Here is a 23,765-nt window from a genome sequence, read left to right on the forward strand (position 1 = left end):
ATTTTATAAAGCATTATAAAATATTCATCTTAACTTTTATTGTGGTATTTATGTACACTTTCACTTAACATATTTTGTTAAATCAATGAGTGAATCACAAAATACAGAAAATCTCTTTTTTTCTTAATGTTTTTATATTAAGCACATTGCCTGTGCTGATTATACGGTGCTATTGGCTGAATGTTTGTTCCCCTCCTGAATTCAGACATTGAAATTGAATACCCAATGTGATGGCATTTGAAGGTGGAGTATCTGGGAGGTGATTAGATAATAAGGGTGGAGCCACAACTGTTATCTCATGCTGTATAACAAATTACCCTATAATTTAGTAGCTTGGATAAATAATTGTATTATCTCTCATGGTTTCTGTGGGTCAGAAATTCGAGAGCAACTTGGCTGTATGGTTCTGGCTTAAGAACTCTCCTGAGTTTGCAATCAGATACCAGTCAGGGCTGAAGTCACTTGAAGGCTTAACTGGGTTGGAGGATGTCCTTTCAAGATGTCCCAGTCACATGTCTATTGGTAGAGGGTCTCAGTTCCTTTCCACCTAAACCCCTCCACAGGTCTGCTTGAGTGTCCTGACAATATAGTGGCTGAGTTTCCCTTAGCCCAAGACATCAAGATAGAAGTGGCAGTGCCCCTTTCTCTGGACTCCCTTATTGGCGCTGTGTTGGCCTGGGTGTGGTAGCTTCTCAATTGGTCACTGGAGTTCTCAGAAAGGTAGTCTGGTCCATATAGTGTTGTTATCTCTTTGTCTCTGTGGGGGAATGCACGCCTGAAATTTCAGTCCACCATCTTGCTGCCAGTGTCACTTTTCTAACCTCTCTAGCTACGAAAATGTTTTTAGAAGTATTTACTGATTTGAAGGTCTCTTGCCTTAAGGACACTCATAACTATGTAAGAACAATCTATACCAGAATCAGAATATTGTCACCAAATGAACTACATAAAGTTGTTTATGAAAGAAAATGTGAGGTCGGGCGCAGTGGCTGACGCCTGTAATCCGAGCACTTTGGGAGGCCGAGGTGGGAGCATCACCTGAGGTCAGGAGTTTGAGACCAGCCTGACCAACATGGTGAAACTCTGTATTTACTAAAAATACAAAAATTAGCTGGGCGTGTTGGCATGCACCTGTAATCCCAGCTACTCAGGAGGCTAAGGCAGGAGAATCACTTGAACCCGGGAGGCGGAGGTTGCAGTGAGCCGAGATCCTGCCACTGCACTCCAGCCTGGGCAACAGAGTGAAGAAAGAGGGGACAACTTGCCATTCTTTATAGATGGTTCTAACTTGGTATTAGTACTGCTGAATATTCTACCTCATGGAGCTCAGGAATATGGGGAAGAGACTAGTGATAATGTTTATGCTTTTACTCAATAAAGATAAAATTACATTAATATTATTACCTAAGCAAGTCTGTTTCCATGTTCAGGAAATGGTTTGTCAAGTTCTGTCTTCAATAGGGTAAACATAGATAGTGTTCAACAATCATGTTAAATTGTAAAATTTAGGCCCAAGGATATTCCTTCATGACTTTAGGCCTTGTAGAGGTTCATATTTGGTTTCATATCAATGAGTTTTATTATTTATCAGATTCTCTACTGTCACACAAAAATTCAAATGCTTAACTTTTCAACCTGTTTTCTTTATTTGTCCTAAGCAAGATTTAAGTCCATATTTTGTTGAGGCAACTTTTTAATACTTAGGATAATGGGAATTAATAGACACATGGATAGAATAAAACCACAGATGATCAAAATTTGTAGTTTCTATCAGTAAAAAAATATGAGTTCTTTGACCCTCATCAACTATGTTCATTTGCCCTGAAAGAAGTCGTGAAAAAGTAAAGAGGAGAGATGAAAGAGGGCAGAAATGAGGAATGAAGACAGAGAAAGAGGGAGAAAGAAGAAAGTGAGAGAGAGGGAGTGATGCTAGGGAGTGAAGGGAGAATGAACAAAAAATAAGTAAATAAGGAAACAGGAGGAAAAGAAGAAGATGAGGCAGAATGCAGGGGTATCAAGAAGATTCAGTTATACTACCATCAACAAAAACTGCAAGAAGTTACAGAGAAATATCCCATACCATGATGTGTTATATGTAGCACAGTACAGTCGATAGAGTAGATAGTAGTAGAACATCAACCATTATTCTGGGTGATCATTCATTAGTTCATCTTTTGAACATAGACTTAGTGCAAGGCATTGTAACACGTATGGCTATAGAATTAAGAAAAGAGAAAAAACATTTCTTATTTTGATTCAGCTATATCAGTTTTAGGGGAAGAATGGGCTAATAATTTGACAATAAACATTTTGAATATATCTTTACAGATGACTATTGAAGAAAATCAATATTATAAAATTGAAGAAATATCAATATTGTATGATCATGATATTTATCAGTCATTTCTTCAAATATTTTACATTCATAATATGGCAAAAATGAATCAAATGTCAAAATATTCAGAATAAAAGTATAGAATACATTTTCATGCCACACAACAAATGTAGGGCATTATACTTATGTCAGTCAGAATCATGTTCCAACTAAGCCTTCACTGACACATTTAAATCACATTTGTCTTATTAACGCATCTTTAGAAAACATGTCCGGTAAGTTGCATTTAAACACATTTTTTTTCCCACATGGGGATTTAAAATATAATGCAAAGAATAGTAATTATGCAAACAAAGCCATTTTTTAATTTAAGTTGAAGGCTATATGGGACCATGTAAGAAGTGTCTACAAACTCTATTCACCCAGTGAAGAGCCAGAACAGGCTCTGGGCTTGCAAAAAAAAGGGCCTGTGCTGTTGAGATAAATTGCATTACCTAACATTGTGTGTACTGTAAATGTGGGCAGATAATGTGGGCTAGAAACATTATTTCATCCATGGAGCATATGGTAATTATATCCACATTAAAGCACTTTTGCTCATCAGACACATGCACACATATTTGCTGCTGATGGGGTCCATCTGACACCAAGAGATCCCTCACAGATCTGGGCTCATCAGTACACTTCTCTCTATGTGCATCTCCTACCTACGGGGCTGCTATGGCTCTTCTTAAATGACTTCTCCTCCCCGCAACTCCGTGCACAGAAGATTACAACATAAACACGGCACCAGAACAGAAGTTTATAGTTTCAGGAGAGGAAGTGAGTCTGGTGGTTTTTATCAACTATTGTTTCCTCTGAGCGTAGTCTGAAGTGGCCACTTTTGAGTATTTATCTGGCACGGCCCATGACATAAAATCCTAGAGTGCCACAGAATTAGTGGCCCAAATTCAAACAAAAGACAGACTTTGGTTGTTGAGCCATCCCACAAGGCTATAGTAAATGTTTTCTATGTGCTGTACTCTACACTGAGTATATAAATGTGTTTTCTCTTTAAATCCTTACAACAGTCCTGCATGATATAAATAATTATCTGTACCAACAGATGAGAAGACTGAGGTTCAGAAAGGATAGGTAACTGGCCTAGAATCAGTATTCAAACCCTGGACAGTCAGAATTTATGCTCTTTCCACTGGACTCCACAGAGGCCATAAGAATTGAAAAAATAATTATGCCTCCACCCAAATATGTAATTCAAAATAAAATAGTGCTTTTTAAAACATCACAAAATTACCACGTAAGCTGAAATTAAAAATACCTCTACTGTAGATCTCTGTTTATAAAGTCCTGGATAAATTCATCGAAGGTGGGCTTTTAAAACTCTATTTCCATTTAGTTCCCCTGTTTGCTGGTGCCGTGAGTTGAATACATGGCAGCCTGATGGGAAGTCTGGCATTGAATTCTTCCATATTGCTGCCTTAGAGGAAGATATCTTAATACGCTGCTTATAAGACAAATAGTCCTGATCCTCATGTGCTCTCACTGGGGTTTTAGGCTTTTCCTGCCTAAGAGTCAACTAAAGTCGCATTTGGCGTGCTTATTTTGATGCTTGCCCAGATCCCTGTGGGGCTTAAACAGATTAAGCTCTCCTCATAGCCAGATTGTCGGTATTTAATGCTCCATTACTCAGCCTTCTGCAGGGGCCCAGAAGTCAGGTTGGCAGAACAGTGCCTAGGGAGCGAGTAACGTAGATACAAGTCCAGTCTCAATGCTCTCCAGAGCCAAATGTGTCAGAGCGACTCCTAAATAGGAAACATGTGCTTTCCAGGAAACGTGATGTGGAAAAGTCCATACATCAGACATGTCTTCATGTTTTGTTTGGCCATTAGGGGATCAAAGGCCAGATGATTTTCACAAGCACTGTGCCATGTGCCCCTTTTCAAGCTAAATGCTGACAATCAATGTATTTGGTGGTGTCGGAAGACAAGGCTTTTGCATTTCTGCACATCTTACAGAGGCACTGACTCCCTTTGTTCTGGAGTATCATTTCAAGAATGCTGGTTTAGCAAACAGTGTGGAAAGAAAGAAATAATGTCTCCCTCCAGAGTAATGCACAGGTTTGATTACTATCCAGTATAATAAAAATAATGTCTCCCTGCAGAGCTAAGGCAGGCAGCCTTACTGCCCATTATAAAAGATTTGGGTTCTCTAGGGTCAGAATTCCTCTTTAATAAAACAACCTAGTTCTTGCATAGGTGCCACCTGGCCTTCTTCACTATGTCCCATATGCCTTGGGGCTCAGGCATTAGTACAAAAATGATGATATTCTGGCTCTTGTTATTGCTGTGAGTAATAAACTTATGTCTTGGACACAGGAGTCTCAGGTCTTCTACTCACATTTATGAAACTCGCAGGCTAACTTGGTACCTTGCAAGTAGGGTAAAATCTCAGACCTGTCAAAGTTTTTGACAGGTAGTTTTCAGCCCTTATCATTTTATAAGGGTGTATGTATATGTTATGTGTTTGAATGTGTGTGTGTGTGCTTTTTCTTAATCTACCTGTCAATCTATGTGTTTATGTATAATATATCTATACTTTTATGTACAAATATGTGTGCAAAAATCTTGTTTAATAATTTGTAATGTGACAGTTGAATCTTTATCACTTGAAAAAAAGTGCCTACTTCTGCATAACCTACTTATAAAAACATAACTGAGAACTACATTTATTTCCTTTAAAATTTTATCTTTATACGTGCAATTATTACCAATTATCATAACAATAACTAGCCCTTGGACTTCAAAGAAAATAAAACAATTGAACTTTTTGTAAAATTACAGAGCACATAAATGCCCCTTCAAATTGTGTGTTAGCAAATCCTGTTATAATTTTAAGTCTTAGGCTTTTATTGCTTGTCTTAAAAAACAATTTCGTATAGTGTTATGAGTGGTAATAATAATAAACACAATCGTGGTATTTTAGAGTAAGGACAGTGAAAGATACCTATTTTCAATCTCTATACAACACCTGAATCCCTCTGTATAATATCACCGAATAGTAATTTCCAAAATACTCAAGTACTATCTTCAGTATATTTGTTTCTCCGAATTTTACACCTGATTCTGCTTCCATTGGAATCAAATTTCTAATACAGATTCCAGTATCAGAACTGACATTTTTCAGCTTGGTGACTTGTGAAATCTACCTAACTCTTTCAACCTCAGTTTTCTCACCTGTATAACGGGCATAATAATGGTTGCTTCATTGTCTGATGTGGAAGTAAAATGAGCTTTAGCACATAGAAAGTGCTCAGGAGATACACGGTACAGCCATTCCTCACCTTCATTTTATATCATATTTGCAGGTGATAGTATTGCCATTTCCTAGTGCTAAGGCGATAGTTGGGCCCAATGTGCACCACTCTGCAATGTACCTTATTCCACCCAAATTCAAATTAACACAGCCTTGGTTTCAATACTCTGTGATTGTAGTTTTTGGTTCAATTTTGATTTGAAGAGAGTATGACACTTCTGCATGGAAAATGGAGTCTTTAATCTTCGACAAGTTATTAAGTTAATGTTAAGATCCTCTACCTGATTGCCTTTGTTCAATATGACTGTAACTCTCACATGGCATCCTAGGTTTCTAAGATTGAAAAAGAAGAAAAATCTCATAATTTATTAAAATTAGGTCTAAATTGTTACTAAAAAATACAATTCACATTGTAGAGCTATTCACATAGCTTACAATGTGTATACTTAGAATCTTACCAATGCTTTCTACTTGACTATATTTTATGTATTTCAGATATGAAAAAGTCTATATTTGAGTGCATCCTGAATCTCTTACATTTTTGAACATGTATCCTCAATAAATATTCATGCACTCACTAGATACATATATACCCTACTATATTAATGTTACATATACTATAAAACATATAAAACTGAATTTTGAAAAAAGGAGTTAAATTTGAAGTACAATATTAAGGTTCTAATTTACTAACTATAGTTAATAATGCTGCCTATAAATCCTGCTTTCAAGTTGTCTTCTTGATCATTTCAAACTGCTGTGGCCATCTTCTCAAAAGATTTGATTATTGTTATCTTGCAATGTCATTGACAAAGAGATGGCAGTAGGAATAAATTCAGCATTGTTCTTTCCTTTGTTGGTTGCTTTTGGTTGCATTACTGGTATTATTGTTAATCATGATTTTCCTGTAGAGGTTGATTTTTATTTTTTAACTTTTATTTTAAGTTTGGGGGAACATGTACAGGATGAGCTGGTTTGTTACATAGGTAAATATGGGTCAAGGGGGTTTGTTGTACAAACTATTTCATTAGTCAGGTATTATGCCTAGTACCTATTAGGTATTTTTCCTCCTCCTCCCATCCCCTGCGTCAGTGTGCATTATTCCCCTCTATGTGTCCATGTGTTCTCATCATTTCGCTAAACTTGTAAGTGAGAACATGCACTATTTGGTTTTCTGTTCCTGCGTTAGTTTGCTAAGGATGATGGCCTCCAGCTCCATCCAGGTCCCTGAAAAGGACATGATCTTGTTCTTTTTAATGGCTACATAGTATTCTATGGTGTATATGTACCACATTTTTTTATCCAGCCTATCATTGATGGACATTTAGGTTGTTTCTACATCTTTGCTATTGTGAATAGTGCTGCAGTGAACATACACATGCTTGTGTCTTTATAACAGAATGATTTACATTCCTTTGGGTATATACCCAATAATGGGATTGCTGGGTCAAATGATATTTCTGTCTCTAGGTCTTTGAGGAATTGCCAAAATGTTTTCCACAATGGTTGAACTAATTTACACTCCCACCAATGGTGTAATGCATGTGTTTATTTTATGAGGTATGGTAATCCAAACTAGATAATAATTCATCTATCAGCTTACCTACAATGCCTGGCAATATGCTCAAACCAACTGAGTGAGGATGCCACAGTCAATCTCTGCATGCTGTGGAACTCTGGAACTCTCACCTCAACTTAATGTGACACATGACCTTCTCATCACCTGAGTAAGGGGATTAGTGCCAATCACTGTATTGAAAATTAACAAGTCTCATTCTCTTTCACAGATCAAAATGAACTATGGATAGAAATTATATTTTCTTCTTGGAATCCCAGTGGGTGAATCCTGTTTCTTAACTTTGTGCTTGTTTCTGAAAATACATGTTGTGTTGTATTACTCAGAGAGCTTCTTTAATCAGGTGTAGAACTTGGAATTGTGCTGCATATGTGTAGGATCACACCTTTTATAAGAAGAGAAATGGCTGGACAGTGGTTATATCATCTTTTGAGAGGGAGGACAATGAACGCTAGGGTTACATGTGAAATAGTGGGAGCTGCGTGTCCTGCAGCCACAGAGCCAGTGAAGGGCATGCATACATCATTGCATTTCACCAAATCAGACAACTAGTTCGGACATCTCAAGCTAAAAAATAAACCTCCTAGGAATCTAGTTGAGTTATGGAGCCCATCTACATTGACAAAATGCACTGCAGATAAATTAGCACTCTCATCTTGTATCTAGGGGGACTTCACTTGTTACATTAGGTGACACAACACTGCATGGTGAGAAACCAGAAAATGAATGGTTTCTGGAATGTTTCATGGTACATGATTTGTCCCAGAAACCCTTTATGAAGCACCCCTCTGAGAAGCAATTTATAGCATGCATTAATTCAGTAGTAGCTGAGCAAAAATGAACAAGATTTCCCAGGGTGCTAAAGTTCCAGATTGTTTCTCAAAGAATCACATCAATTATTGTCACTTTTTTTTGTCAGCTGTGAACCATGATTAATTGGATACATCCAAATTTCTGCATGTCTTATGTCACAAACTTCTTTGTTTCCCATCTGTTTTGTCCAATGTTCACCAACAAGTTCCACTTATATCCTGTCAAAGCTAGGAAAAATGTCTCACAATGGGTTGGAGGGAAACACTGAAGATGATGGAAATAATGATACATAAATGAATGGCAAAAACAATGATTTAGCAAAAAGGTGGCTTTGAAGTATTCAAAAGAGAGAGCTTATTAAGTTCTATTTTCTTCAGTAATGTATAAAATACAAAGACCTTCTGCTAGCTAATCAATTTACACATTGAGTCCTGTACCCACTAGAATCAGAAGCGTTCAGATTGCTTTAACTCCAGTAGAAATTGATAAATGATTGACCAAATAATGTAAAAACATTAGTGGGAGTGAAAAATTAATATGAAGCCTCTGAGCAGAATGAAACCTGTTTCATTTATTTATTTTTGAAACAAGAAAATAAGCCCGCATTATCCAGCAGATTATACATGGAAAATAATTGTCTATCCCAGGCTTTTTGAGGTTTCTGGTCATTTAATACTCTTAACTAACCCCCATCAAACATGTTCACAAATAAAATCCTTTCTAATCCACCTAAATCCTTTTTGGAAAATGGAAGGTTTATTTAAAAAAAAAAATAAAGATGCCATGCTTTGCAGCCCTATATCAATGTTTACTGTTGCTAACGTGTATCCAGGGCACTTGTGTCCCAAGCCCTGAGCCTCCAGATGGATGACTTGATGCTATGCACAGGCTCTGAGTTTCGCTAGGTGCTTATGGTATTTCCAGAATTGGTGGTGCCCTCATAAGCTGCAATAAATGGACTATCCAAGGATAAGACATATTTCCCAGGATTTTCGTGCATTTTGTTTGTTGGAATTTGATATTTTTAGCAAAACATCAAAGAAACAGTGAAATTAGCCCTCAAAGATTTCTCAGGTCCTGGAATAAAGTAATCAAAATAATCATTGTTAATATGTGAGTTGATACAGTTGATATTCAAGGGAGATTTTATTTGAAACACACTGAGGTTTTTAAATGATTCTGACTAACTTTCTGCCTTAGGCAGCTGAGCAAATTGCAACTGATCATGGGCTTAGAGCAGGAAGAGACTGAGGCCAAACTCTGCACGACATATGAGTAAGTTAATTACAATAAAAACTAATAAATGAAATTTAATAAGGCTATATCTCTTAGTATTATGAGTATTAAGAAGTTTCCTGTTATTTTTAAATGTGCTATATTTAAGTGGAAGAGAAAAATAGTGTCTCCCTCCAGGGTAAAGGGCAGGTTTTCCAGCAGGGATTGATCTACCCAGAGCTATGGCTCAGGATCAGCAATCACTTACCCTACCACTTATAGATTACAGAAAAAAATAAGGCTGAGAGCTCTTGATATTCAGTTGAATTTCCCAGACTAACCCATATCACTGAATAAGTAAGTGAGATTTGAAACACTTTACTATTTCCTTTCATAGCCTTTGAAAAAGTTTTAAGTTAAAAGTGGAAGGCATGGTAAGAGGCTAAAGTCAGAAAACAATCCTTATTCAATTCATTCAAAAAAATCTTTATTGGATGTACATTATGTGCCAGCCACTATTCAATTATCCAAGCTTACAACCTAATTTTATCTCAATCATAAACATCAACAATTTTTCAGAATTTTAATATATACTGAATTTTTCAGAATCATAACTACCATTTTGAGAAATGATTGTTCTTTGTTTCGTTTTACGCTTGGTTTGGAAGTTTTCCAAGAGTTGCTCACCATTTCTCAAATCATTTTAAAGATGGCGATTGGCTGCTCATGGCCTGTCAGCTGCCAATACAGCACGCCTGGATCAGTCTGAATTTGAACTGTCCCATTCACATGATTCTACATGGATATCCAGCCGTTCCAGCACAATCTGGAGAAAAGGCAATCTTCTCCCCACTGAATTTCCTTTCTACCTTCAAAAAAAATCAATTGTCCCTATATACGCGGATCTATTCCTGGACTTTGTATTTTGTTCTGTTTTGATCTATTTGTATAATATGTCCATACTACACAACCAGGTAGTGTTAGTCCTCCATTTATTCTTCTTCAGTATTGTTTTGGCTATTCTTGATGATTTGTGTTTCTATATAAGTTTTAGAATTAACTTGTCAGTTTCTTAAAAAAAATTTTAAAGCCTGCTGACATTTTCGTCTGGATTGCATTGAATCTATAGATTAATTTTTTGAGAAGAATGGACATTTTAGCAATACTGTTTTCCAACCCATGAATGAGGCATATTTCTTCATTTGTTTAGGTCTTTTAAATTTTTTCTCAGCAATGTTTTAAAATTTTCAGTTCTTGCATATCTTTTATTAAGTTTAGCCCAAAGTATATTTTATCCCTTTGATGTTGTTTTAAGTAATTTTGTTTTATTTCAATTTCTGATTATTTTTATTGTATGGAGATACAATAGATTTTTGTATTATAATATCATGTCTTACAACCTTACTAAACTCAGTTACTGGCAAGTTGTTTTTTGTAGATTCTGTCGGATTTTTCACAGACAATCATGCTGTCTGCATGACCAGAACCTCCAGTTTATCTTTTTATAAACCTCCAGTTTATCATTTTATTTCTGATCTCAAGAAAAAAGCATTCTGTTTTTCACTGTGAACTATTAAGTTAGCTATAGATTCTTGCTAACAGTCTTTATTGGGTAGAGAAAATCCCCTTCTATTCCTGGCTTGACAAAATTTTTATCAGAAATTGATGTTGTATTCTTCAAGTGCTTTTTCTATGTCTATTGAGATTATCATATACTTTTTGGGTTTTTTACATTGTTAGTATAGTGAATTATATTAATTGATTTTTAAATTAAAACAACCTTAAGTTTCTTGGCATCAATCCTTCCTCCTGACTCTGAGGTTTGTGAGATATGAGAGACATTTAAGACATCTGTTAGCCAAGCGAAATGTAAAGCACAGACTCAGAAAAACGGGAGGTGGTAGGAGAGCTTTCTGACTACAGAGAGGCCGATCAGAAGGTTTGGGGAAAGAGTTATGCTAGTAGACTACAAGGCCTGGGATGGGCTGATGGTGAGTGGCATGGGCTACACTAGGACAAGAAGGTTCAGAGCATTAAGAGACACAAATATGGTTGAGGATTAAGCCATTTGGAGAATTTACACTATGGACGTTGACTGAAAACCGAAAAATAAAGAAACAGACAAAAAATGATGAGTAGCAGATAGATGGCATGCTCTGAGAGTCCAGGCCTTAAAAGCATCATCCCTGGAAGGTGTCAATTGCAGCAACAGCAATATCTGCAGGATTTGACTGTAGCATTTTCTAAACAGCTCAGACCCTGTGGTCTCCATATGTGCAGGTTCTTAGGATAAAGCACATCCCAGAGATTGTGATATCTGTCATAGTCTAGGCCAGAGATGGTCACAGAGACTCAAGCCTGATTTTGACAGCTGTTGAATTTGAAGTACTAAACTCTTGGTCACTTGTTGTTTCAGCAGGATACCATCTGTTTTATCTCCAATCAATCTTTGCCACCTTAGCTGTTGATATTTCATCCGTGAACTTTCATTTGGCATCTGGTGATATGCTCTTTGGCAGCACAATTCCATGAAGTCAAAGGTCTTCCAGTTGCTTCTGGACTCCCATACTGGCTTCCGTCCATCTGCAGTGACATTAAAGCTACTTACGTTGCTCCCAACCTGCCCTACAACACAAGTGGACTAAGCATCTATCTGCAGACTCTCAGAATGGAAACGTTTTTGCACCATTCCTCTGTCCTGCTGTCCCATTACTGGCCTCCCTACTTTAGTCGGTTGATCCAGCCCCAACCATTCCCACTGAGGTTAACTTTGCTATATCCAATTGCATCCAAAGATAGAAATCACAGTGCAAAATGTCAAGGCCTTTTAAGCTATTATACTTTGGACAAGCTCTGATACTCATCTTTTCCATTGCTAACATGGGATAGCTATATGATCAATAATATTATACTTATGCTCATTTGCACTTGTGTCTGAACAGATGTGTTTAAGTCACACTCGAAGAATTAATATGGTAGCCCGAGTAAAATGGACTAGTTTGACTTCCATTTCAGTCCCATCCACTTTGTTGGCATGTAGAGGTAAGCAGAGGACAAGCCCTAAAGAGTGTGATCTATTTTTGCAATAAAATGCCATCTCCAAATGGGAAGCAATTGAAACACCACATGCCATAGTTTTACTGCAACAGGCCAAAATTTCTAGGGCTGACAGACTATTTAGGATTTCTTGACTTCTCACAAGTGCAGAATATCCCCAAAACTTCCAATCATACTTGCAAATAACTTTTAGATTAGTCCACGTTGACTAAATGATTATTTAAAAGCAATAAAACTTATCAAATAAAATATCATAGAAGTTTGTAGTACGTGTATATTCAAGTTAACGGTTCAGTGGGACATCTTGAAAATGTATGTGCTGAAGACTGTCCTCTGAAAATGGGTTTACAAACAGCTATATTTGCTCAACTCACAGGCAAGATGAGTTCCAATAATGCGAGTTGCTCTAGAATTCATTATATTATGCTTTCTTTGAAATCTCAGTGTTAGAAGCCAATGACTCCAAAAGCAGCCCTTTCTCTTTACTAACTAAATGTCAGATTACCAAAAATTTTGAGTTTAGTAATTTGAACTTTCTTAGTGAGAAACAGTTAAAGACTTCTCCTTTTAAACTGTGCATGGTAAATTCTCCTTACCCAAATTCTCAAAAGTTGTAAAATCTACTGTCATATGGCACATGGAAAGGACATTAAAAATAATTTGGGCCAACCTCTTCAGCCTGGATTTTGCGAGTTGTTTAAAAAGACACTTTTAAACTCTTGGTTCTCTGTTTAAAATACAGTGAGTGAAATTCATACTGAGACCATTTTAAGTTTTCCAGGGATAAGAACCTAAGAAATGGTTAGAGTTACTTAAAACTCTCTTAGGACATTTCTGTATAAAGCCTGCATACATATACATGCTCACATGACCAACTAGATGACATACGGCCAGAAGGCACTCAAACTGCAGATTCACCTTTGTAAGTCTTAAATAGGATAAATTCTTAAATTTGTATTCATCTAACAATAAGCATTTTGGAAAATGCATAAGATTTTTTCTTATTTTATATTTGTGTTTTTATCAACATTGTCAAGAGTATTATATTGGTTATCTATTGTTGTATAACACGCTACCCAAAAACATAATGTTTGAAAATGTTATCATAATAAGGATTTACTATTTCTCATAATTTTGTGGTTACTGTGGAGTGGTCCTTTTGTAGAACTTGTGTGGACTCAACCATGTGACCACAATCAGCTGATGAGTTGGCTAGGGGTTGGACTCAGCTGGGAAAGCAGGGTCTCTCTCTGCATGTCATCTTTAATCTTCAAGAAGGCTACCCTCCTTCATATGATGGAGGGAGTGTTCCAAGAAGGCAAGCCCTAATACGCAAGTGGTTATCAAATGTCTGTTACTAATCCATGGGCCAAAGCAAGTCACATGGCCCATATCAAAGTCAATGTGGGTGTGACGGTTAGTTTTATGTGTCAACTTGGTGAGGCTATAGTTCTCAATTATTTAATTAAACACAAATCTCGGTGTTACTATGAAGGCATTTTGTAGATGCAGTTACCATCTACAATCAGTTGGCTTTAAGTAAAGGAGATTACTTTTGATAATGTGTATGTCCCTCATCCAATCAGCTGAAGATCTTAAGAGCAGAAACAGGTCTCACAGAGAAGAAATTCTGCCTCGAGACTGTAGTGTCAAATCCTGTCTGAGTTTCCAGCCTTGCCAGTCCCTACAATTGCATAAGCCAATTCAACTCCTTAAAATAAATTGCTTTATATATGTCCTGTTACTGTGTTTCCCTCAAAAACCCTGATCAATGCAGAGGGGAACAACATAAGAGAGTGAATATTGAGAGGCACAATACATTGGGGCCATTAATGTGGCACTCTACCACAGTTTGTCCTTGGACTCTGTATATATATATATATATATATTTTTTTTTTTTTTTGTCCTCCAATAAGGAGTTTCCAAGGTGGGATCAGATAGGCCATAGGTGTATTAGGGGAAATGCTGTGAAAAATGGAGGGGAGTGAACCAGAGAAGGCATGGAGAGCCTTCAGATGTGATCCAGCTCTGACACCTTGGAGGAAGTGGGAAGGAGGAATCTCAGATTGCAGGGCAGTTCTAACAAAGGTTTATCCAGGCCAATGGGGGGCTTTGAGCCAAAGTTGCCCATCTTAGGCATCTCAAGACTCAGTGGCATGGGACTCCATTAGTAATCCTGCAGTTGGAATAGTAAGCATGGACTCACATGAAAGCAGTAGTGGATCCAGACAGGCCAGTAGCTTCAGCTGTCACTCAACTGTGGTCTCCACAGCAGCTCTGAGTGGTACATTTTCATGGCTGCAACAGCCCTTAGTGATTCATGCTCCTTATATATTCAAAATACATTTATCTTTTATCAAGAGCTCCAAAGTCTCATCCAACAGTTGCATAAGGCTTAGAATCCATAATTTCATGATCTGCATCAGGTCCAGGTGCAATTGATGCTCCTCAGAGTGAAGCTGCTTTTTTTTTTTTTTTTTTTTTTTATGGAGTCTCACTCTGTCGCTAGGCTGGAGTGCAGTGGCACTATCTTGGCTCACTGCAATCTCTGTCTCCTGGGTTCAAGCAATTGTCCTGCCTCAGCCTCCTGAGCAGCTGGGACTACAGGTGTGTACCACCATGCCCGGCTAATTTTTGGGGTTTTAGTAGAGACGGGGTTTCACCATGTTGGCCAGGATGGTCTCAATCTCTTGACCTCGTGATCTGCCTGCCTCAGCTTCCCTAAGTGCTAGGATTGCAGGTGTAAGCCACCACGTCCAGCCTGAAGCTTCTCTTTATCCAGAGATATGAATAAGAAGGCAAGTTATCTGCCCCCATTAACCCAATAGAAAATGGCAAGACACAGAAACATAACCGCAATAGACATTAGTCTTCAAGAAAAGGAAGAATGGGGTTCTGGTTCTGGGAAAAAATTGGGTGGAAGTGTCTCTCCCACTGAATATAGCTCTCAAATCTGGCAGAATGGAATGGCTATTCTAGGAATCTGAAAAGTAACTAATAGCAGATAGATTAGAAAAGGAGGTCAGAATTCAAGTTCAAACAAATCAGTGGTAAATATTCTACTTTTTTCCCCCCTTCTGGTATCCCCCAACAACCTAGAAGTGGGCACTAAAGGACAAATAAAGAGAAGCCCTCTAGTTTTCTGGTGCAAAAAGCAAGGAAAGAATGTAATACATTCAGAGCATGGAAATCCCCTTTTTTCCTTTCTTCTTTTATTCTCGAACACTCTAACCCCTAAGGAATCCCATGGTGATGCAAAAGCAAGAAATGGAGGCCCACAGGAGCCAAAATCCTGAGGGAGCTGAAATGTCTCCCTGCTCAGTAGCGCTGCTTTAGCACTCGCTGCTTTTGTCTTCCATCCTACTTCTTGACTGTGGATTGAGATGAAGTTGTGCAAGTACACAACAGGGCAGGGTAACCAAAGCCCTGGATTTCTAGCTGGAGGTCCAAAATAAGGACTCCTAGGGAACAAGAAAGTACTAGAAAGATTGTTGAGAAAGAAGAACTTAGAAAAGCAGCCTTATAAAGTTACTAATGAATTCTTAAGTCTACCCCTATGCATCCTTAGATGTGATACACCACCACCCAGATCCAAGATGACTGGGCAGCACATATGTAGTGCAGACTCAAACAAACTGCAAAGGACTTGAAAACTGAATTGGCACTGAAACCACAGCCTACAGAAGGCAGATTGGAGCTTGTGACCTGAATCCGGCAGATTCAACTGCCTGCTAAAACAAAAAATATCAACATTCCCCTCAGGATTTAAACAAAATTCAGAGAATCATAACATAATATTCCAAATTTCCAGGATATGATCCAAAATTACAAAGCAAAGAACCAGAAAAGTCTCAATTCACATAGGAAAAGAAAATGAACCATTGCCAATGCTAACATGACGCAGATATTGGAATTATCTTACAGCAAGCAATCATGAACACTTGAAGCCAATGGAAAAACAAATTTTCTGCAAAAAAAAATACTTAAAGAAAATTCAAGGAAAATTTTAGAACTGAAAACACAATAACAGAAAAAAAAAACAACGACTGAATGGTCTCAATAGCAGAATGGCAGAAAGATGATGAGGAAGAAAATCAGTGAGCTTGAAAATAGATCAATAAAAAGTACTCAATTTGAATATCAGAGAGAATAAAGATTTACAAAAATATTAACAGAGATACAGGAACGTATAGGAAAACAACAATAGGACTAACATTTGTGTCAGTGGAGTCAGTCAAGGAAAGAAGAAAGACAAAATGCTAAAAAATATTTCAATAAATAATGGCTATAATTCCCCCAATTTGATGAAAGACATAAATCTACACATTAAAGAATAATGGCTTTTTTTTTTTTTTTTCAAGATGGCAGATAGGAGGCAGTGTTAGCATGTCTCTCCTACTTGGAAGGACAGAATTGTGGGTACAGATTCACACTGTGAACTTTTTTCTCCCAAGAACCGCCACAGGAATTTACCAGGAAAACCAAAAAAATTCACAGATCCTTTGAAAGAAGCAGCAGGCTGAGGCCTATTGTGTGAGACAGGCAACAAATTGTAAGTTACCAGAGTGTGAGAGGGAGTGAGCCTGCCTCCAAACACACATCCCCACTAGGAAATCTGCAAATCTAGATCACTGGAGAAGACCTTAACTTTACCCAGAGTTGGAATGGATTTAGGGAGCGGTGTGAAATATAAAAGTAAAAGCAGCAGCAGGAAGTGTCTTTGTAGGCATTTCCAGTTTCCAGCCTGACTCAGGAAAACCAGCCTTGATTATCTCACAGGGGCCCTTGGGGAAGGCAGCCAACAAACTGAAGGAGTTGTGCAGGTTAAAAGAAATTCCTGACTGAATTCTGTGAGATAATTTTGAGTGGGGATGAACTTCCTTGAACAGAATCTGGGGGTGAGCAGGAAGTGTGCTACAGACTGGAGCTGGGTGCCTGGCCTGTGTTAGCTCTGCTGGGTGCCTGGCCATACCAGCAGACAGGGAGGGACATGGCCAGAAAGCTGTGCTTGCTATCTCTGCAGGGAGGCTTATGGCCTGGGGTAGGTCTGAGTTCTGTGCACAGGCTGCCTGGATCTAAACCTGGTGTTGCTAGTGGGACACCGTGAGATCAAGACGAGCCTCACCAACTGCACAGGAGCTGGGTGAGGTCTGCTGCTGCTGGCTACTCCCCACTCCCCTTGTGAACTCTTCTGCACAGCAGAGACAGTTATACTCCCCTTTGATACATTACCTCAGAAACCTGAGAACTACCTCCCATCCCCCACAGTGGCTGCAGCAGGCCCCACCCAAGAAGAGTCTGAGCCCAGACCCACCTAACACAAAGGATGTAAACTTTTGGGACCTTTATGGCCCCGCCCATTAATTGAGAAACCAGAATACTTCCTTTGGCCAATTTAAGGCAAGCTCAAATCCCACAGCTGACACCACAACTGGTGCTCTCTTGCAAGTGCCACCTCCTGCCTGGAGGCCAACCAACACAGGCCATTACATCACCTTTTGGCTGAATAACACTGCACCCAGGAAGGGGAAAACGGCTTCCAACACCACTGCCTGCAACATCCTGGCTAACTAGACACCCTGAATCTGTCCACATGACAAGTTTACTATTAGCATAACCAGCATTTGAGGAAGCCAGCACATTAAACCTAACTAAAACCAAGGAATTTCACAAAGTCTACATTACTCCCCTGCCATTTCCATCAGACCAGTGCTGGTATCCACTGTTGGGAGACTTGAAGACAGGTCACATCACTGGATCCTTTGCAGACATTCCCCAGCACCTGCCCAGAGCCTGGTAGCCCCACTGAGTGACTAGACCCAGAAGGGCAATAACGATCACTGCAGTCCAGCTCTGCAGTCCTTCCCCATTCTTAGGGGAAGGGGGAGAGCACCACATCAAGGGATCACTCCATGGGACAAAGGAATCTAAACAGCAAGTCTTGAGTCCCAGATCTTTCTGCTGGTGGGAAGTTTCTTATAGAAGAGACACAATTGCAGCGCTGGGAGCAGTAGAGAAAGTCTACACCTCTACCCTAACAGGCAGGCAGCTTCTGTGATCATGAAGAGCCTTGGAGAAGCGGTCCTCATTCCATCTGGCACACCACTGCAGACACAGTTGAGGCTTCTTCCATGGGAACACAGTGTGGAAACAACCTACAGACAGCCTTCCTGGAACAATTCAGGGTGATTGCAGTCCACCATGAGGAGTACTCCGCAGATTTAGGCCTGCACGAGAGGCAGAGTCACAAGTCCTCCCTACTTGGAACATCAACATTCCTACAGATGAAAAGAGGTGTCTGTCTCATCTGAATATCCAGAACACCGGGACAAGAGTGAGGGTGTGAGATGGATAGCTTTCCTGCTGGCCTGGAAGAGGAGCTGAAGTATATCCCACTCTTACCATCATAAAATTTCATCTAATTGAGAGCTCCCCCAGCCACTTTCATCAAGGCTGGGACCTCTGCCCACCATTGGGTGTTATATCTCCCCACCTGCCCTAGCTACAACCAGTGCCTACCCAGGGATACCTTCCCTATTGGTCTGAGGCCTGAATCATCAACTCAGTAAATAAAATACTGGGGAAGAATTAAATAAATAAGTGTACACCATGAGAGAATGAGACAAACTTCAAGGGATCCCTGCTATTCCAAACCCACAGGAGACAGTTAACTTACCCACAGACCACACACATAACTACTATAACCAGCATAAGGGAAAGCCCCATTGCACAAAGACTGTCTATAACTAAGGAACTCATACAGAGTCTTCACCCTAAAAGCACCAAGAATCAAGTTAGGCTAAAATAAACTATAAACATTAAAGTTCAATCTTTAAGATAGAAAAAAGAAATTTAAAAACAAAAACACAGCCCAACCAAAAATAAATCCAAGAACAATTTGAAGAAACAGTCTACCCAAATGAGAAGGAACCAGAAAAGTATGACAAAACAGGGTTCTATGACAGCCCCAAAAGATCACGCTAGCTCCCTAGCAATGGATCCAAAACAAGAAGAAATCTCTGAAATGTCAGATAAAGAATTCAGGAGGTTGATTATTAAGCTACTCAAGGAGATACCAGAGAAAGGTGAAAACCAAATTAAAGAAATTTAAAAAAAATCCAGGATATGAATGAAAATTTTTCCAGAGAAATAGATATCACAAAGAAAAAATAATCAGAACTTCTGGAAATGAAGGACACACTTGGGGAAATACAAAATGCAGTGGAAAGTTTCAGCAATAGTCTAGAGCAAGTAAAAGAAGGAACTTCAGAGCTCAAAGACAAGGCTTTTGAATTAGCCCAAATCAGACAAAGAAAACAGAATTTTAAAAAATGAACAAAGTCTCCAAGAAATATGGGATTATGTAAAATGGCCAAACCTAAGAATAATTGGTGTTCCTGAGGGAGAAGAGATGTCTAAAAGTTTGGAAAATTTATTTAAGGAAAAAAATAAGGAAAACTTCCCTGGCCTTGCTATATAGATCCAGACATCCAAATACAAGAAGCTCAAAGAACTCCTGGGAAATTCATCAAAAAAGATCATCACCAAGGCACGTAGTCATCAGGCTTTTTAAAGTCAAGATGAAGGAAAGAGTCTTAAGAGCTATGTTACAAAAGCATCAGGCAACCTATAAAGGAAATCCTATCAGATTAACAGTGGATTTCTCAGGAGAAACTGTATAAGCCAGAAGGGATTGGGGTCCTATGTTTAGCCTCTTTAAACAAAATAATTGTCAGCCCCAAATTTTGTATCCAGCAAAACTAAGCTTCATAAATTAATGAGAGATAGTCTTTTTCAAACAAATGCTGAGAGAATTCGCCACTACCAAGCCACAACTACAAGAACTGCTAAAAGGAGCTCTAAATCTTGAAACAAATCCTGTAAACACATCAGAACAGAACCTCTTTAAAGCATAAATCACACAGGACCTATAAAATAAAAATACAAGTAAAAAAACACAAAAAACAAAAAACAAGGTACCCAGGCAACAAACAGCACAATGAATGCAACAGTACCTCACATCTCAATACTAACATTGAATGTAAATGGCCTATATGCTCCACTTAAAAGATACAGAACTGCAGAATGGATAAGAACTCATTAACCAACTATCTGCTGCCTTCAGGAGGCTCTCCTAACACATAAGGACTCACATACACTCAAAGTAAAGAGGTGGAAAAAGACATTTCATGCAAATGGACACCAAAAGCGAGCAGGAGTAGCTATTCTTTTATCAGACACAAAAAACTTTAAGACAACAGCAGTTAAAAGAGACAAAGAAGGAGATTACATAATGATAGAAGGCCTTGTCCAACGGGAAAATATCACAATCCTAAACATATATGCACCTAACACTAGATCTCCTAAATTTATAAACCAATTACTAATAGACCTAAGGAAAGAGATAGACAGCAACATAATAATAGTGGGGGACTTCAACACTCCACTGACAGCACTAGACAGGTCATCAAGACAGAAAGTCCACAAAGAAACAATTCAAACTATACCTTGGAACAAATGGACTTAACAGATATATACAGAACATTTCATTCAACAACCACAGAATACATGTTCTACACAACAGTGCTTGGAACTTTCTCCAAGACAGACCATATGATAGGCCATAAAATGAGCCTCAATAAATTTAAGAAAATTGAAATTATATCGAGCACTCTCTCAGTGGAATAAAACTGGTAATCAACTCAAAAAGAAACCTTCAAAACTATGCAAATACATGGAAATTAAATAACCTGCTCCTGAATGATCATTGGGTCAAAAACGAACTCAAGATGGAAATTTTAAAGTTCTTTGAACTGAATGACAATAATGACACAACCTATCAAAACCTCTGGGATACAGGAAAGGTGGTACTAAGAGGAAAGTTCATATCCCTAAATGCCTACATCAAAAAGACTGAAGGAGCACAAACCAACATCTTAAGGTCACATCTCAAGGAACTAGAGAAACAAGAACAAACCAAAACCAAATCCAGCAGAAGAAAGGAAATAACCAAGATCAGAGCAGAACTAAATGAAGTTGAAACAACAACAACAAACAACGAAAAAGATAAATGAAACAAAAGGCTGGTTCTTCGAAAAGATAAATAAAATTGATAAGCCATTAGCAAGATTAACCAAGAAAAGAAGAGAGAAAGTCCAAATAACCTTATTAAGAAACGAAACAGGAGATATTACAACTGACACCACTGAAATACAAAAGATCATTCAAGGCTGCTATGAATACCTTTACACACATAAACTAGAAAACCTAGACGAGATGGATAAATTCCTGGAAAAATATAACCCTTCTAGCTTAAATCAGGAAGAATTAGATACCCTGAACAGACCAATAACAAGCAGCAAGATTGAAATGGTAAGTTAAAAATTACCAGCCAAAAAAAAAAGTCCAGGACCAGACGGATTTACAGCAGAATTCTACGAGATGTTCAAAGAAGAATTGGTACCATCCTTCTGACAGTATCTCACAAGATAGAGAAAGAAAGAACACTCCATAATTCATTCTATGAAGTCAGCATCACCCTAATACCAAAACCAGGAAGGGACATGACCAAAAAAGAAAACTATAGACCAATATTCTTGATGAGCATAGATGCTGAAATCATTAACAAAATACTAGCTAACTGAATCCAACACTAACTGAATCCAACAACATATCAAAAAGATAATCCACCATGATCAAGTGGGTTTCATACCAGGAAAGCAGGGATGGTTAAACATATGTGAGTCAATAAACAATTAAAAACAAAAATCACATTATCATCTCAATAGATGCAGAAAAAGCATTTGACAAAATCCAGCATCATTTTATGATTAAAACAAACTCTCAGCAAAATCAACATACTAGGGACATACCTCAATGTAATAACACCTATCTATGACAAGCTCACAGCCAACATAATATTGAATGGGAAAAGTTGACAGCATTCCCTCTGAGAACTGGAACAAGACAAGGATGCCCACTCTCACAACTCCTCTTCAACATAGTACTGGAAGTCCTAGCCAGAACAATCAGAAGAGAGAAAGAAATAAAGGGCATTCAAATCGGTAAAGAGGAAGTCAAACTGTCACTGTTTGCTGATGATATGATGGTTTACCTTGAAACCCCTAAAGACTCCTCCAGAAAGCTACTAGAACTGATAAAAGAATTTAGCAACGTTTCCAGATACAAGATGAATGTACAAAAGTCAGTAGCTCTTCTATACACCAACAGCGACCAAGCAGAGAATCAAATAAAAACTCAACCTCTTTTACAACAGCTCCAAAAAAAAAAAAAAAAAAAAAAGGAATATACCAAACCAAGGAGGTGAAAGACCTCTACAAGGAAAACTGCAAAACACTGCCGAAAAGAAATCATAGATGACACAAACAAATGGAATCACATCCCATGCTCATGGATGGGTAGAATCAATATTGTGAAAATGACCATACTGCTAAATGCAATCTACAAATTCAATGCAATCTCCATCAAAATGCCACCATCATTCTTCACAGAATTAGAAAAAGCAATTTTAAAATTCGTATGGAACCAAAAAAGAGCCCATGGATAGCCAAGACAAGACTAAGCACAAAGAGCAAATCTGGAGGCATCATACGACCTGATTTCATACTGTACTATAAGGCACAGTCACCAAAACAGCATGGTACTGGTATAAAAACAGGCACATATACCATTGGAATAGAACAGAGAACCCAGAAATAAAGCCAAGTACTTACAGCCATCTGATCTTCAACAATTCAAACAAAAACATAAAGTGGGGAAAGGACACCCTTTTCAGCAAATGGTGCTGAGATAACTGGCTAGCCACATGTAGGAGAATGAAACTGGACCTTCATCTTTCACCTTATACAAAAATCAACTCAAGATGGATTAAGAACTTCAATCTAAGACCCCAGGTTATAAAAATTCTGGAAGATAACATTGGAAAAACCCTTCTAGACATTGGCATAGGCAAGGATTTCATGACAAAGAACCCAAAAGCAAATGCAATAAAAACAAAGATAAATAGTTGGGACTTAATTAAATTAAAGAGCTTTTGCATGGTGTAAAGAACAGTCAGCAGAGTAAACAGACAACCCACAAGGAGGGAAAATATCTTCACAATCTATATATCTGACAAAGGACTAATATCTAGAATCCACAACGAACTCAAACAAATCAGTAAGAAAAAAAAACATTAAAAAGTGGGCTAAGGACATGAATAAAGAATTCTCAAAAGAAGGCATACAAATGGCCAAAAACATATGAAAAAAATGCTCAACATCACTAACGATCAGGGAAATGCAAATCAAAACCACAATGCAACACTACCTTAATCCTGCAAGAATGTCCATAATCGAAAAATCAAAAAACAGTAGATGTTGGTGTGGATGTGGCGATCAGAGAACACTTCTACACTGCTGGTGGGAATGTAAACTAGTACAGCCACTATGGAAAACA

At 38.2% G+C, this 23,765-nt stretch overlaps 1 long non-coding RNA gene across 1 annotated transcript; it reads left to right on the forward strand.

The window, feature by feature from the left end:
- The first annotated feature begins 4,602 nt into the window (after window positions 1-4,602).
- On the forward strand, window positions 4,603-12,975 carry LOC134730284 (uncharacterized). The gene is made up of 2 exons (XR_010112016.1): window positions 4,603-9,311; window positions 11,671-12,975. It is a non-coding gene; the product is annotated as an uncharacterized LOC134730284 (long non-coding RNA).
- Window positions 12,976-23,765: the final 10,790 nt, after the last annotated feature.

Source organism: Pan paniscus, chromosome 3 (assembly GCF_029289425.2).
Source record: "Pan paniscus chromosome 3, NHGRI_mPanPan1-v2.0_pri, whole genome shotgun sequence".
NCBI classification, from domain to species: Eukaryota; Metazoa; Chordata; class Mammalia; order Primates; family Hominidae; genus Pan; species Pan paniscus.